At 44.5% G+C, this 16,558-nt stretch overlaps 1 protein-coding gene across 3 annotated transcripts in view; it reads left to right on the forward strand.

The window, feature by feature from the left end:
- LOC118507233 (IQ motif and SEC7 domain-containing protein 1) overlaps window positions 1-16,558 on the forward strand; it is a 167,575-nt gene that overhangs the window by 63,865 nt on the left and 87,152 nt on the right. For 2 of the 3 annotated variants that reach the window (XM_036045470.1, XM_036045473.1), the window contains exon 1: window positions 15,077-15,979. The exons of the other annotated variant lie outside the window; for it this stretch is intronic. The gene's annotated coding sequence lies outside the window, so the exon portion shown is untranslated. Of the gene's footprint in view, window positions 1-15,076; window positions 15,980-16,558 lie in introns of those variants that run through there. 3 annotated transcript variants of the gene reach the window in all.

Below are 16,558 nucleotides of genomic sequence, written 5' to 3' on the forward strand. Positions count from 1 at the left end.
GGTCCAACGATATCTACATGCGCGGGGTTCGTCGCTTCCGAACGCGTGCAAATCTAAAGTGCACTTTAATCGTTTAACGACGCACGTTGGGCAGAAAAGAAGGTCGCGCACCGAGCTGGTGTAAACAGCACCCGTTTACATTCGCTGTGTGGCGTTGGGTGATCATTACGACAACCACCTTAACACCCCCCCGTCCTGCAACCAACCTCCGGCGGCTGCCGCACAGCGTTCAAATCGTTATGCGAATGTTTTATGTTTTAAACGCTGCTCAGTTTGCGGAGCACAATTACAAAACATTTCGCCTAATTTGGTTATGGTTTAGTGTTATTGTTTTAGGATCTTATCGGGTGATTGGTTTTTATCGTTTGCATTTTTTTTGTTTTCGCTTAAGGAAATTATGTGAAAGTAAATTCGTTCTTTCGTGAAAGGTTGTTCACGCAAAGCACGGGGGCGCTTTGCACTGTCCATTTTTTGTTTGTTCACTCTCACACAATTAAAAACTGTGCGCTTGCCAAACTCTCTTCATTACCGCTTTATTATTCCCTTGTGATTTTTGGCTGGTTAGTGGGACGGATTTTTTCTCCTCCTCCTCCTCCTGGTGACACAAATTAACATCCAACCAGGGGGAAAAAATCGTCGTCGATCAGAGTTACGCGGCTCGCTGCTCGGTCGGTGCAGTGAGCTTCTGTGGTTCGGTTTTACCCCGGTTGCGCATTGTAACTCAGTGAGCTTTAGCTTCATTTCGGCACTCGGATCTCGGACGCCTGACAAATCCGTCCAGCTTTCGATCGTTACGTAAATTATGACATATTCCAAATTGGATTATGCTCGGTGTAAAGTGTGAGCATCGGCACACCATACCCGCTCACTCCCACTTTCCCTGGGATCTGTGTGAGTCAATCTGATGATGAAGAAGAGGAAGAAAAATAGAAACAATCATCTCACTCAATCGGGACCGGGCCTGACTGAAGGTGGCTGTGCATATTACACACATCTTGAACTGAATTGGATCATTGACCGCGAGCAGCACTTTGGCGAATGGGAGCAAGTTAAAAATAAATTAACTCACCTGTCACTTGCTTGCCGGTGGTTGCAATGTTTGAAGAAGCTTACAAAGATCAACTTGATTGAAAGGCTATTTGGGTGTTAATTGGTTCTTCATTTTGATGATTGGCTTTTGAAATACCAATCAAGAGATGAAATAGGTTTTCTCATAACATAAACACGTAATTTCAACGGTGACATCTTCTTTTGGTTTAGAACCAAATAAATAGCTTAAAAAGAACATCTATTTAATTATTGGACAAAATGAAACATTTTTTTTATTATTTTGGTTGGAATAAACTCACTTTCTGACTGATATTAGTCGGTGCTCGGTCAAGCATCGAACAAGAGATCAAACAATTCAATGTGTGGTGTCAGCAACACTTACAACTTTTTCGAAACTTTGGCGACCAATATATACATCAAAGGTGGGACATCTTGTCTTTTTTGAGGTCTGATCGAGCACTACGGGATATTGATAGGACATAAGAATAGAAAGTAAACCCGAAGTAGTTGGAGGGCTTCTTCGGATCCTTCGAATCTGTGGTATATTCTAAGTTTTGACCGACCTCTCGATTATTTTTTATAACCAATTCCTTGCACCGATAATCTCAATGCGGATCTAAATCCCTTCTTCTTCCTCTTCCTTGGCACTACAACCTTGAGAAGTCTCGGCCTGCCATTTCTGGTTTTCTTGAATTTTACCCGTAGTGAAGTAGTCAGTCGTACGTACGAGGAGGCGGTCTAGATGTGATTTGAATCCCGGTCCTGCCGTGTGAATACCAGCGGTGTTATCGCCTCGTTCACCAAACCACCCCCTAAATCCCTATCCAGATTCGAATTCCGGAATATCAATCGCGGATCAGACTCAAAGGGCGATTGATCCCCAATTTAGGACCGAGTTTTGGAAGTTCCGATTAAGGATCGTGTCCCAGAGTTCGTTCTGGATTCAATTACCATTTCATCAGTAATGTCACAAGTGACATCTTCCGAAAATATCACCTCTGCGTTGCCATTTTTAAAATTCAAATTATATTTTCCATGATCTATCTTCTAAATCTTCTCCACAATTGAAGTCATTGCGTTCCCAGTATAAAGAGTTGACGAGCGAGTTATGGCTAATTTACGTCCAGGAAGTCAAGCAAGTAAAGCAAGTCCGCATAAGGCTCTAGTGCTCACAAAAAAAAAGAACCCACAATCCCTCCATCCCATAAATGTATCCTTTCCACACTAATCGAATCAGTTAATCAGCGATCGGTTTCCCGTTTCGTTCCGGGTCGCAAATCACAGCTCGCAAACTCCCATCAATGCAGCTGGCTAATGACAGTTTTGTACGGCAAATAATCATCGATCCGAGCCATTATATGCAGCAGCTAACGATTCTTTCACCTCACAAATCTGCATAAGCAAATGCACCTCTTGTTCGGGGTCGGGATGAAAAAGAAAGAAAGCCGATGGCAGAAACTTCATTTCCGGCAGGAACTGTCATGTTTCACCGATCATATTTGCCTCGACTGCCAGTGACTGTGCTTTCCATTTTGTCATTTCAATAACAATAACCGATCGGCAAACAATTACCAGGGCAGGGTGGGGAAGGAGAGTTGAGGCGGAAGAAAAAAAAGGCACCGGTGTAGATTTGAAATCTCGTCATGCGATGATACATACATATCATGGAGAGACATCGAGGCAAAACTGTGCCCGGCTGAAATGAAGCGATCAAAAAGGGAGTTTTGTTGTTATTCAAAGGAGAAAGCATCACTCTTTCTGCCGCTCGCATAACCATAACGACCTTCTCGGGTAATGATAAACGAAATGATGTAGAAAACGGGGCGCACATACACACGTTTCGTTAAGAAATGGTAAGCGACTAGCAGAGCTATGCAGAGCGAGAGAGAGAAAACTGTCGCCTGCCTACTAATCAGCGAACAATCGAACCAAATCGGAAAATGCTTTAGACGATGGGGGTTGTTCCCGCATTAGACATTGTTCGATTTTTACTCTCGAAAAGAAAATGTGCCACAGATGAAAATCGAAATCGAACATTCAAACTGGATCGGTGGACCGTTGATTATACGTTTCGTACAGCAAGTCGTGATGTCGTCTAAGATATTTGAAGCGAGAGCGAAGGTTTCGCATCCGGACATTGCTCCGTAGTTTCATTCCTTTCGCCACATGGTATGTCGCGCATGCATGTCACTTTCTTTCGGTGGCACTAAATTTCGGGGTTCATCATCATCATCATGATCATAATACTAATCACTAGCATCTTGTTCGCTCTCGTGGTGGTTGTCATCTTCACGAAGATCGATTTATCCCGGTCGGCTGATCATGCTAATGTACCACCGAACAGATGTAGCGGGAATTTGTTAACGAGCCTGAACGAGTTTCCGGGTTTCGATTTTCAGCTTCCAGTTTTTTATGGCTTTGTGACAAATTTGTGTGAATTTGATCGCAAAAATTATGATGCCGTCAGTGTAGTTTATGCTGAGCTGCTCAGTATTGAAGGCAACATTTCTATCAAGCTCACCAAATCTCACTGTTTTGCTGTAACAGGATATAGATTTCAACGGGCTTATCTCAATTAGTCGTATCAATCGTTAAAACTGGTAGAGAACAAATTTTTATACGCCTAAAAGTATGCAATTTGCAGGATATAAATCTCCATTTAAAATTTTCGAACACGAACCAAACGATCGATGTTTACGAAGACTTGTAAGAGCTATTACATCAATTCGCACCCGATGCCAGATGAGATGCCCCATTTGATAGGATATCGCCGTGGAAGATGCGGTTCGGGTGGTTAAATGTTGCAATTGATCCCTTTCGCTACCATACGAAGAAGGGCTTCTTTTCCTTGCCTAATGCTTCTTGGTGTGCTACTGGAAGAAATCCTAAACGCACACTCGCGACATGTCAATTAGGCAAGAGGGCAACCAGCGTGCGGTTTTGCGATTTTCTACGATTACCGGATAACCTCCCGCCCTGATGACAGTAGGAAACCTTCTAAGCAAAACCCCCATTCGAGAAGACTGGCTGCAGAAAAGCACGACCGCGAAAGTGATCTAATCGTGAGTAATTGCATTCTGGTGGCGCACGTGGGCTGGTTTTTGTTTTTCCGCTGCTGATGGTGATCGATAAATCGTTCCACCAGTTCAAAAAATATAAGGGTGGTCTCGAAACATCACGATAGGTGGTGCCCTCTGCATCGGATTGAAGGTGGCCCTGCAAACCAAGGGAGAAGAGAGATTTTGCACAATATGCCGGGGCTAGAGCTGAGCTTCTCGAGCCTTGAGGATCCGATCCGGTGGCGCGCGAGTGTTAGCCTCACGTTAGCCAATAATCTGAAGCCCTTTTTAAGGCTAATATCTGGCTTCTCCACTCGCTCGGAGAAGGCTTATGTTTCCAAAAGGCGGTGTGGCGTTCGGTAGTGCAGAGATGCCGGGCGGTACGTGTGGAGGTGTGGTAGATTTATTGCACGATCGTGCCCGTGCCTCATAATGTCTCATAAGAAATATCGCATTTCACTCGGTCGGCAGTGCCGAGGGCATGACAAATTTATTGACGCGCCCAACATTACTACCACCACCACCGAAATGTATGCCGGCCAACTGTTGGCTGTTGGCAAACTTTCTACCACAAATCAATATCTGCCATAGGTTTTTTTGGGCTTAAATGAAGTGCGAATTGTGTGCCTTTAAAAGCGTTTATTTATAATTTTCTCTTGGATATCTAAGTCTTCGGAATTTCCCCTTGACAGTTTGATTTGAACATTGAAGATATTATTATAGGACGCCCAATGAATCCATCGTACAATCGAACAACATTACTAACACTTCACTTTCTAAAACAAAGCCCCACCAAACTAGGGAAGAAATTCTCGATTTTCTCTTCAATAAAACCGAAGTTCACCCTCCCGACCGCTCGCTCTAGATTGACTTTCACCTGCACATTTTAATTCTATCCTGCCGGCGCACCAAATGACAGATGGATTAAATAGAGCTTAGCTTTACTTTCGACCGAAACTGCATCGTTGTAAAGTGGTCCTCCTTTACCCAACTTGGGAGCCGCTTAGAAAGACTTCAATCGAAAGCGAAAGAGACAATCGGTGCGGCTTGTTTTCGAATTAAATCGACTAACTGGAGGCGAACATCGGTACGTACTTCCTTCTTACCTCGAAACTGCTCCAAAGGCAGACCAAAGGCATCAAGATAGAAGCTGAGAGACAGAAAGTAAAACATGGCAGAAATTAAAAGTGAAAATTAATTTACCAAGCTTGTGCTTTTGGAGCAGAGCTCGGCCAACACACAAAAGGGCTTCGTTTTCAAACGTGTTCCTCCTTCGCTTGGATCGGGCGCGGGACCGAGATACCGAGTAGGAGCCTACTTTCAGTACGAATTTTTAGCCAGAGCGTCGTTTTTGGGGCTGAAGAAACGGTTTCCCGTTAAAACAGAGAGTGCCCCCGAACACAATAGAATTGCTCCAACGCGCACTGTAACAAGCGTCAGTTTTGTTTCAAAATTTTTGCAGCAGCAGCAGCAGCAGCAGTTTGTACACGCAGTTGGGGCCCTGCTTTGTGGAGACCCTCGCGGTGACGCTCTCTGTTTCAACAAACCGTGAAAATGCGCAACACACACACAGTACCGAGTGATCCAAAAATAACGACACAGACGCAAATAGAACTATTGTGCGCTTTCGAGCAGGGGTGGAGTCCCCATTGGTAGGAGATATTTTTCCATGATTCGGGTTTTTACTTTCGTCATGGCAAATTCGTTTGGCACAAACGTATCCCTCCTTGTACGTAGAAAGTAAGATCTCGGCAGTCAGTCGGGCAGTAAATTAGATTTTTGCCCTTCCTTGTCTTTGCGAGTGTGCGCTGATGAATGTGTTTCACTTGATCCGATTTTGCTCGAGCTCACGGCCGAAATTGCGGCGGTTGGGTTTTGGACCAATGGCTGGAAAAAGTTTATTTTTGGACCCGGTAAATTGTTCCACCACCGTTCGGGGTTGATGCTGGTGTTGTGGGGTGCTTGAAGCTAATTTTGTTAAACACCGTCGACACTTGCGCCTCACCACAAATGCTAACCAATAAAGTGTTTCGAATTGATGATTCGAGCAAAGCGTGTGCAAGGAGAAAACTCGTAATGTGCATCTCAAGGGGGTTTAAGGATGATGCATTACGTCGAAGGTTAATGGCCGGTCCGCGTGTTGGTGATTTCATAAGTGTTGTTGGTTTATAAAATATGAGATTGATCGAACGAGCCAGTGGGAGACAAGATTTATTAAGTTGTCGTTCGTCATTTTCTGTCAACGTAAAATATTAGACCGGAACTAAGGTCCACTTTTTGGAAGTCACAGGACTGGCAATTAAACGTATTGCCGAGGGTCATTCTGCTAGTTTCAATCAATTTTTCTTGTTATGTCAAGGGCATAGTAATTAAGCAAACTAACCGAACGTTTGTTTGACGGGAAATGAGCGTTGATTGTCGCCCGGGTGCCATTTACCACCCGGTGTCTCCTTCCAGTATCTTCATTCACAAACGGTTCCCATCATTACCTTATTTTACTATAAATGGTCCGACGGTGGTTGCTTGTTCTTGTTTGCAATGTTCTAAGTGCTGCAACGCCACTAAGTGATTTTATGGCGAGGTTCGTCGCTTGCCGCCGAGATGCACTTCGTTTAAATCTTTCGTTCACATTCGTCATCCTAGGGCCCGTATGCTTGTGCCGGTGCGGTGTTGGAAATTGGTCCTCCGTTAACCGTCAAACGGTGTCAGTTTCGTTTCTTTTGTTGTTCTTCCTCCATCTCCTCTCTATCTCTCTCCCCTCATGTTGCGATTATTAACGCGCGAGCGCTGTCTTGACACCGTTTTAATGCAATTTCCGTTTTAAACCGCGTCAATCCCCCGGATGGCCGGATGATGGACAACGTCGTCATTGTCGCCGTGTTGTGTGTACGTTGGTCGAACGTTTTTTTTCACGTGCGTTACATCGCGTTAAGATGTTTGCCCCTCGTTGTCCCCGCTGTCCGGACTGGCCGCCCATCATGGTTGACCAATTTTCGACAACAAAGTCAAGGGAAGGTTTGACGGGTGCGCTTGAAGGTTATTTTCCCCTTGTTCATGCAAAACCGTTCGTCGAGCGACACAAATTCGAGCACAAATATGAGCGTTCGTTTGATTACAATAGCAAGCTAAAACCGCACATCGCATGGCCACTGTGGCTGAAATCGAAACCACAACCATTCCTTCGGAAGGGTCGTGTCATGGCTAATGTGCTTCGCAGCCGTGAAGGTATCGAGCGATCGATTGAGCCGGATCGGTGGAGGAACTCGTTGCTGCTTGGCTGCAAGAAGAGTTCAATTGATTTATGCGTGAGCATGTTGTTTACCTGGCTAGTGTTAAACAACCGAATCGTCCGAAAAATCGAGGGAAATCGGGCGAAGGCTAGTAAATGTTTTGATGGAAATGTGCATGCTTTCGATTTCATGCTTCGTCGCCGTGCGCCGGGAGCATCTAATCGGTATTGTTTTCATTTTTATACCACCCTGCGCTCATCTCTCAGCGCGCAGCATCATCATAATTTTTCGTTTGTTGGACAGCATGCGCATCATCCTCATTTTAAATACTCATCTTGTGAGTGAAACTGATGTTCGGTAGTTCGGTAGGAGAAGGGAAAGGGTTTTGAAAACATGATGAGAAGATGAGTGTTTTTTCGGCCACGGTCGCGGCCCGAGCTCTTATACATGCTCCAAATAGTCTAGTTTTGTTTGTCCTCTAGCATCATATATCAGGCGTACAGTATTGGCTAAAACATATGCAGATTATATCGAACAACAATAAAATAACAATAAATAACAACGTTTTACAGGATTTTGATCCTGATTAGTCAGCCCTACGTACAGGGAAGCGGTCCAGATGCGATTTGAACCCCGGTCCTTGCCGCATCGGCTGCCGGACCGCCCAAACAACATACAATTGTTAACATTTCTCAAGTTATAGTTAAGCGGGATTGAACCAAAAACTCGGCTACCATGCAAATTGTTTAAGATTCCATAGTTGCATTGTAAATCTCCAGTTAGTGTAAATTCGTTTATATGGTTCCAAAGCTCCACAATGGGGCTAAATATTCTGCTATCCTTTTGAAACATTCTCCTCAAAGACTCAACAGTGTCATTATATGGATCGAGATATCAGATCATTATATGGTCAGGTCGCTTAGTATTTAAGCATTTTACTTTGTTGCAAGCACTTGTTTATGACTTTAATTGATAATATTTTTTTAATGATTAAGAAATATACGATTATATCAATTAAATAAATAACAGAAAAATTAAAAATCTCGAAATTGAGATTATTTGTCTAGCAGCAAACCCTTTATTTTAACGGGTAGCAAATGTGTTGTCCACCACTGTATGCGCAGCTCACGTGGAAAGCGCTCAATGCTGCATAACTATTAATTATGCGGTGGGAAAAAAACACTGATCGAATAATCGGTTCGATGCACATAAATGCTGCACAGACGTACAGGTGTATATGTGTGTGTACAGGTTTGATCTATGTCGAATAAATCCGTCCAACAGTTTAAACTTTACAATACGAAACTTATCGAAACGGTTCAATCGAAACGCGAACCGTCCATCGTTCCGGTTGGGTGGCGTTTTTTAAACCGCAGGGTCGGTCTCACGATACCATTACAAAGTGTAATTGATTTTTGTTGGTCCTCGTACCCGATATGACAAGAGCTGTAATACAGTGTGCGTCTTTTTAGGTTTCAATTCGATTAAAGTATAGCTGTGTGGAACGAGGTTGCCGAAACAAAAATTCAAGCTCAATCCATCAAAATCAAATCATAAATCCTTTTGCAAGCTTGTTGATTGAAACTGATCGCTCATTACTTTTGATTTCAGTTCAAGCTTCACTTGTGTGTTTGATCGTCCCACATAAAATTACAACAATAGCGCCTCGCTCACAAAGTTTGTGAGCCGGCTAAACGATTATGAAAGTATAATGCAGCAAACGTGATAAATTTATATAAATCGGCTTCTCTCGTGCACGTGCCCGCGGCTCTCGTCGTCTGCAAGGCGAAAACGGCCGTTGACAAAACAGGGTAACGTGTTTTATTGTGAATTTTGTGTGGTTTGGTGTGGCTTTTAAAATGCAACACACAACGCTTCCCTGTACGAGCCCGATTAAGATATGGTAAGCGACCGTCCGGCAAAGGTTATGGCTAGCGTTATATATTTGTAGCAGCTATCGTGGCACATAATCGCGCACCACCACCAGGTAGGTCATTTCTTCTTCCCTCGGTTGGCATTCGCATATCACACACTAGCAAGCCCGGCACACTTCCTGGTTGTGGAAAGTGGCCTGGACATGCTACATGTTGCCAAACAGCACGCACACCGACCGACCGGGCGAATTGATAAGAAAGCTCTCATAACTTCAACAAAACAGCAGGGACTGTTCCATACAAGCTTCCAGGGTGGTATCGATCACGGAAAGTCGTCGAAAGGTCTCCACAACTTGACAGACTCCTTGCTGGAGAAGGAACGCACTCCATCTCGAACTGCTTCTTCTCCTTGATGTCATTTTCACCGGACACCATCCGTGTCTGTTGCGCAATCAACAATCCCGATCGATCGGCACGTTTTCGTGGAATTATTATGCAGCGAATCGGATCGGAACATTTTCGGGGGTGCCTTTATACCTTTTGCGCGCCACAAAAAGGGCACCGGAACCGGTCGTCAGCAGAAGCTAGCAAAGCCCAATATTCCCATAGTAAAGCTGGAGTTTGGGAAGGAAGTGTGCGTACCGGGGAAGGGCAACTTTTACTTTCCGGTTTTGTGTTTGTCTGTGGTGTGGTGTGTGCTCTCTCAACTTATCAACCTGGACGCGAGCATGTCGCATGTCGGAGTGTGCGATTGATGTATGTGCGGCTTGCGAATGCCACCAATGTTTGGAGTTTGAGGTTGGTTTCGTGAAGGTTACCAGTAAGCCTGTTATGTGACGGACGGGTTCAGGTTATGCGACGATGGTGTGTCATTTATCCGCTTGGAAGAGGGAGAAATTGGAGAGTGAGATGTTGAATATTTTATGCTTTAATTAGCGGGCTTTCTTATTGATTGATGATTTGCGAATCAAAAACAACGTTATAATGATCAAGAAATATTAGTGATATGGAAATGAAGTTTAAGAGGATCATAATTGCTTAGGCACAAGGCTTCGAATGAACTGTTAGCCAGTCCCTGAAGCAACTACACGGACTCTTGGTTTTGGGAAAAAAGTATTGGATAAAAATTAAATTCTTCCTCATAAAGGCTAGTAACCTCATGAAGTCTTGGCCTGCCATTTCTGGCTTCCTTGACTTGACGAGTATCAATTCTGCGTGAGGAGAGACGACCCGGGAATTCAATATCCGGTCCTGTCGGGTGAAGACCTCGGGCACCAAAGTTTTGACAGAGTGCAGGGATTGCTCGAACCTTGCTAGCTCATCTCGAAAACCCTGTAGCAATATGAAGCTTCTCTCCGTTGTACTTATACAAATAGTTACTTTTTACATCAATTCCTAACATTAATTTCTCTTTTTTATTTACAGGTAAAAGTCGTCTTCATTTTCATTGCTTCCAATCGCTTGGTCTAATCACTCGCAACGTAAGTCCTCACGGATATTTTTTACAATCGAAACACCACCATAACGATCGATTACAGCACAAAAAACTAATTTGCAGCAACACTAGAACATAAGCTAAGTTTGGCACCTAATTGGTGGTGTTTCACTTTCACTACAACAGTGCCCGGTTTTTTTTCTTCTTTTCACAATCGCAAGTCCATCAAACGGTCAGTATGGTTTTATATTTCCCCACCGAAATAGCTGCGTAACGTACCGAGCGGCCCAGTTCGATAAGGAAGAAATGTGGCTTTCCGGGAGTACCACCAGTACCACGTGCCCGTACTCATCGTCCAATTAAGTGCGTTTCGTTAGCGATAGAATTGAAACTGGACCACCGAACCCGCCACGAGCTTCGGTGCCTGATAGATACGTGTGATAATCACGAAACGGAACGGAGGCCTTCTTCTCCCCCCCCCCCCCCCCCCAGTTGGCCCATTTTTAAGGTGCATACGTAACAACGGTTGGTTGGTGGCTTCTAGCGGTGTTTTTGAATTTCGCCGCTAACGTTGCACACACCTCGCGCACCAGGGTGCCATCATCGCCGCGCTACCGAAAGTCCAGTGCAAATAGTGTGAGACCTTCGCTAATCGGTACGTGCAATGTGGCGAAGAGCCTCACCACCTGAACGTCGCGAAATCACGAAGAATGGCGCGTAAAAGCGGTGGTTCAAGCGGTTTTAACAGTTGGTGTTTGGATTGGTGGTGGTGCTGGAGCTTTCGTGACATAATCAAACGGCAGGTGCCGTGAGTTCATTTTTCAAACCCTAGTGAGTTCATTTTACTCCAGAGCCTAGCACAGGGACTTTGATGAGTTTGACGTATGTTTACTTTGATTTTGGGCTTGGAGCCGAACAAAAGCCAAGGGGTCAATCAGTGTGCCACGGGTGAACCACTTCGTGATGATCTTGACATGATCCTGCAAAGGTGGACGGGGTCGTGTGGTACGATGCGTGTGGTTCGGTTTACGCTCGAGCCATTCATTCCATTCCGGGCGGCCGGAGTAGTTGAAACCCCCTTTTATGGAGTTTAGGTTTACATGCGCTCAGCGTGTGACTACGGTTAGGTGCGCAAACAAAGCGTAAAAATCATTGCAGCAATCGGCTTATACACTTCGTATTAGGTATACAAAAAAGCTGCTTGGTCCACCAAAATAAATACAATTGAAAATTAATTTCAATTGTATTTCAGCAAAATAATATTTTTTTCCTTGAAATGTTTTTCAACAGCAGTGGTCTAGTTTGGGTATATTTTGAGCAAATTTTCTGACTTATGTAAAAAATATAAGCCCGTACGTCGGGCTGACTACTTTACTACTGGTAAAATTAAGTCGCAGAAAGCCAGAAATGGCAGGCCGAAACCTCAAGAGGTTTTAGTACCAAGGAAGAAAAAACACTTAAAATTAAAATTAACACTGGTTACCAAATAAGTTTTTTTAAATAATTTATTATAAAACTTTCATAAAAAAATCACTTCTTGCAATATCTTTAAAAAAAATTATGCTAAACAAATTTGGATTTCGATCCGGGACAAAGCTATTCAAACTTTTTGCACACCTAGAACACTGCCATCATTTGCATACACTAGCAGGTGACCGAAACGAAATCGTGGCCACTAAAACCATGAATCAGAGCTATCGAAAACAAACAGCAGAAATCCGTTCAGCGCGTTCAGGACGACCGCTCAGGCACGGTTTGGTCACGAATTTTATCGACCGTTCGTAACCGGGCACAACACCACCAACACCACCACCGGAAAGGTGGAATGTTTTGCAATCACATTCGTTCGTCACATTTTTGGACACTGGAACAGGGTGATGAAATGCAGCAAAAGCAATCAGCGTCCCGATTCGGTCAAGGATTACCCCGGGACAAGGGGATGTCTCGGCCGACGAAGGTCGCCAATATTTGTTACAATACAGTGTCTAAATAAAGAAAACATGCTCGACACATTCAAATGGAAAAGGGTGAGAGAATGAAGTAAAAAGCATCAAAGATTCACCATTAAAACAGCGCAGAGTGGTGTGTGTATAATATTTGCACAAACACTAAACCCGGATCAGGTATTATTCTTTTCTCTGCAGCATTTTGCGGTTTTCTGCAGGGGTTTTTTTTTTTGTTGTTGAGACAATCGCTTACGTCAGTCACAAAATTTGAATGGATGACACTCAAAACGATCCCCGTAGAAGCTCGTACCCAGGCTGGGGAATAATATAGATGAGAAAAAAAACGGACTTGCTCCTCTTGTTGATTGTGTCAACTTTAGAGGCTTCTCGTGGATATATACAAAGTTTGCTGATTTGTTTAGCTGAAGCGGTCGTACGCTTTGTTTGCTTTATCATTGGCACGCTGCAAAGACGCCCGACTTGAGCAATACAATCTCAATGGTCCGAGCGCTGTTCAAGTGTTCGTGAGGCGGCGATTAGTAATGGTGGAAAAACGGAAGGCTTGTCCCGATGCTGTTAGAATCGTGTTGAGAATATTGTTTTCTAAAGCATTATGATGTAAGTGTGTTCTCCAGACGTCGCTGATGATCGTTGTGATGCGTAGTAAGGAAAGCTAATGAGTCACCCCATGGGAGAACAAAAGCTCGAGTGACTTCGGCCCTGCCAATCGTGGTATCAAAGTATCACAACTCGGTGTAACTGCTTCTAACGCTGGACGTGCCCCAAGTGGCAACCACTCTCCTGAACGCTTACTTCCTAGACACAGTTTTGTGCTTTTTGCTTTCTCACAGACAAAAACGCACTTAAAAACGTGACCCTTTAGGTCAACTATGACAAAAGCCCTCTTCTTCTCAGCACAAAGCTTTATGTATATCATTTAGCCCCTGTGGGCGGGTTTTGATGCTTCCTTTCTTCTTCGCCACGCTTTTATTATCAATAATGTGCAAGCTAAGCTTATAGTTGTATGCATTCGCATAACTGATCGCTGCAATTGTGCAGCCCTCAACGCCCGTTTTCCGTACATCATCAAATCGTCCCATGAGAGAGCAGCATCATCGCCATTGCCGCACGCAATCAATTGTTATAAGGTCGTTGCTTCGGAAGGGTTTTTTCGCGGCTAGAAGATCAAACTGTGAACAGAGTGAAGGTTTGTTTTTTTGCTCGTTCGGTGGCTAATTATGGGGAGTTCGATTAAGCTTCCTGCTTCCGCGTGTCGCTGCGGCAGTGAAAATGGTTCATGCAGCGAAAGAAATAACATGATTAACGATGGCGCACAGTTATGGTTGCTCATGCTGCAGCATAAATCCATTGTGTGCAGCCTTCGGTTGCACTGACCTGCTTCGGCGACCCCTCCCCCCCCCCCTTGTCTCAACCCAAGTGCAATACTCCATTGTGCAATGTGTCAACATAGACAGAAACGAAAGAAGAGTAAACAAAGCCGCGGCTTGGCAAAGTGAACGCTGTAGAGGATGGAGCAGCGTTTTTTTTTGCGTACTTATGTTAGCTCATTTGGTTTGCTGCTGCACATCGTTTTCCATTACGTTTCTGTTGACCTTCTTGTCTGGATGTACGTCCAACGGGCAGAGCTGAATAAAGCGCGGTTGGGCAGAAAACTCGAGCGTGGAAAATTAAGGATAACGTTTATTGTTGATGAATAACGGGATAAGAGCTTTAAACATTTTTTCTCTTGTTTTACGCTATTTTTCTTGAATTTTCTCATTAATAAATGATGCCTTAAAATATTGTTTTAAATTCATTATAATTTCATGTTAGGGTTCGTCGCTTTTCGTTGAAGTCTTTCGTTTATGTCTCTCTCACTCTCTCTTTCTTTCTCTCTCGATTCTTCGGCTACACTTTCGCTATTTAATAGCGCATTTTTGATTCCTTTCTCAACCATGTACCAATACTAGAACCCCGTTCCTTCAACAAAGCAGCTACAGTGTAATTGTTCCCCTATTTGCCATATTGCTTATGGCGGCCGGAACTTCAGCGTCTCTCGCCTCTTTTGTCAACGCCACTTCTTTCTACCCGCTCATTTCCCGTTTGAAGTGACAATAAAAAAAACAACAACCCACGGAAGGGAAGTGGAAGCCCTTATAAATTTTCATCACATCCCGCGGGCCAAGAAATACGACACCCGGGACAAAATCGCTCAACCGGGAAACGTCCGTCGTCGAGTAGCTGCGGAGATGCATCACAAATCGGCGGGAGAAAACACAGCGGCTCTCTCACTCTCTGGAAAGTTGCAGTCTTTCGTACTCGCTTCGCTTTGTGGTTTTGTGCATAATGAGAGAGCGTTTTCCATTCGTTTTCTGAGAGAGCCGCTACCCTAGAGAGGGTAGCGTTACGTTTAAACTCCCCCCTTCCTCCCGGTGGTGGTAACGCTTTGCGCTCAGCGGTAACGCGTTCGCACGTTTAGTTCGACTTTACGTACGCCACCGTACAGACCGAAAAACACGAACCGCTATCTCCGTTTACGCCGAGCTATTCGAGCGCGCGCGTACCTAGTCGCGATCGCGATATCGTTTTCCTTTCGGTATTATTACTTACGTCTCTTATCGCTCCGGACTTCAACCTGCCCAGGGACGTTCAATCTTCCTTGGTTCACCCTGCCAGGTCAGATTAGCTGTGTTGCGACTAATTAATTGGCGAACTGGGTGGTTACCGGCCGGAGGAAGCAGCACGATCCCGTTTGTGTTACCGTTTTTTGTTGCTGTTGTGAAAATATTTTAAACGCGGTGTGAACAACGCATCCCCCGACATTTTCCGAACTAGTGAACAACGCGTGTCACTAGCAGTGTAGTATTCCCGGTATATTCGTGCCAGTAGTGCCGGTCGGTCGGTGTTTGCTAATTGAAATTTTCGATTGCGTGTGCCCAAAAAACGTTGGCGGAGCTTTTGCTGTACGATTCGAGCTATATGTTTCGCTAAACGACACGTTTGTTGTGTGTATTTTTGAGCTATCTCGCGATCACACACTTCCTTTAGTTGGCGCGACGCGATTTTTATTCGGGATCGGGAAATCGGAACGAAAACATAAAACGGGCTGAATTACAGCCCGTAGCGAAAGGTGTACATGTGTGCGTGTAATAATTGTTAGTGCGATGTGCATCATCGAAAGTTGATAATTGGTGCGCGAGTTTTTGCAATTTTTTTTTTCGCTGCTACTGTTGGTGTTGGTAGTGGTGGTTGTCGAAGTGTTTGTAGCCCTTAGGGGGGGCCGGTTTTAGTGCGTGAGGCAGTTTTCATTTATCTTCACCTGTTTTTTTTTTGTGTGTGCTTGTGTATGCTACAACGAATGCCGGTGGAAAATTAGTGCACGAAGGTATGGAGCGAATATGAGAGGTGTCAAGAGTTGTGTACGCCTTATATTATTAAGCCGTCGATAAATGTCCTGAGGGGCAAGGATGGGCTGTTAGATTAAAGGTGTGGCTGTTGTGGTGGAAAGCGATAAAACAGTAGCATAAACGTGTGGAGAAGAACATAACGTTCCGTTGTTGAGTGTATCAAGCAAGAGGTTGCATCCACCAGTTATCTGAAGTCTTAAGAAACGTACTGCATCTCTGCATCAAAAGTGTGTCCGTCTCAGTGTGTTTGTGCTGCGCTGTGAACATTTCAAAAAAATGTTTGCAACCAAGTTAATATAACCCATAGTAAGGCAGCTACCTGAAGCAACAGCATAAAAAAACCGTCCGTCTCGTTTTGAAGACCTCAAAACCTACACGGTGCCAGCCCCCACGCCTACAACACGCTTTAATGCCCACCTTGCCCCAATGGCATTTGAATAATCAGTGTTGGTGCGATAGATCTCCGGTGTGTGTGTGCGCGCGCCAATGTGCATCCGCAATGTGCAAACGCAACTGCTGCGCCTGATGAGTGCGCCCGGACCGCAGTTGCAGTGAAC

Source organism: Anopheles stephensi, chromosome 2 (genome assembly GCF_013141755.1).
Source record: "Anopheles stephensi strain Indian chromosome 2, UCI_ANSTEP_V1.0, whole genome shotgun sequence".
NCBI classification, from domain to species: domain Eukaryota; kingdom Metazoa; phylum Arthropoda; class Insecta; order Diptera; family Culicidae; genus Anopheles; species Anopheles stephensi.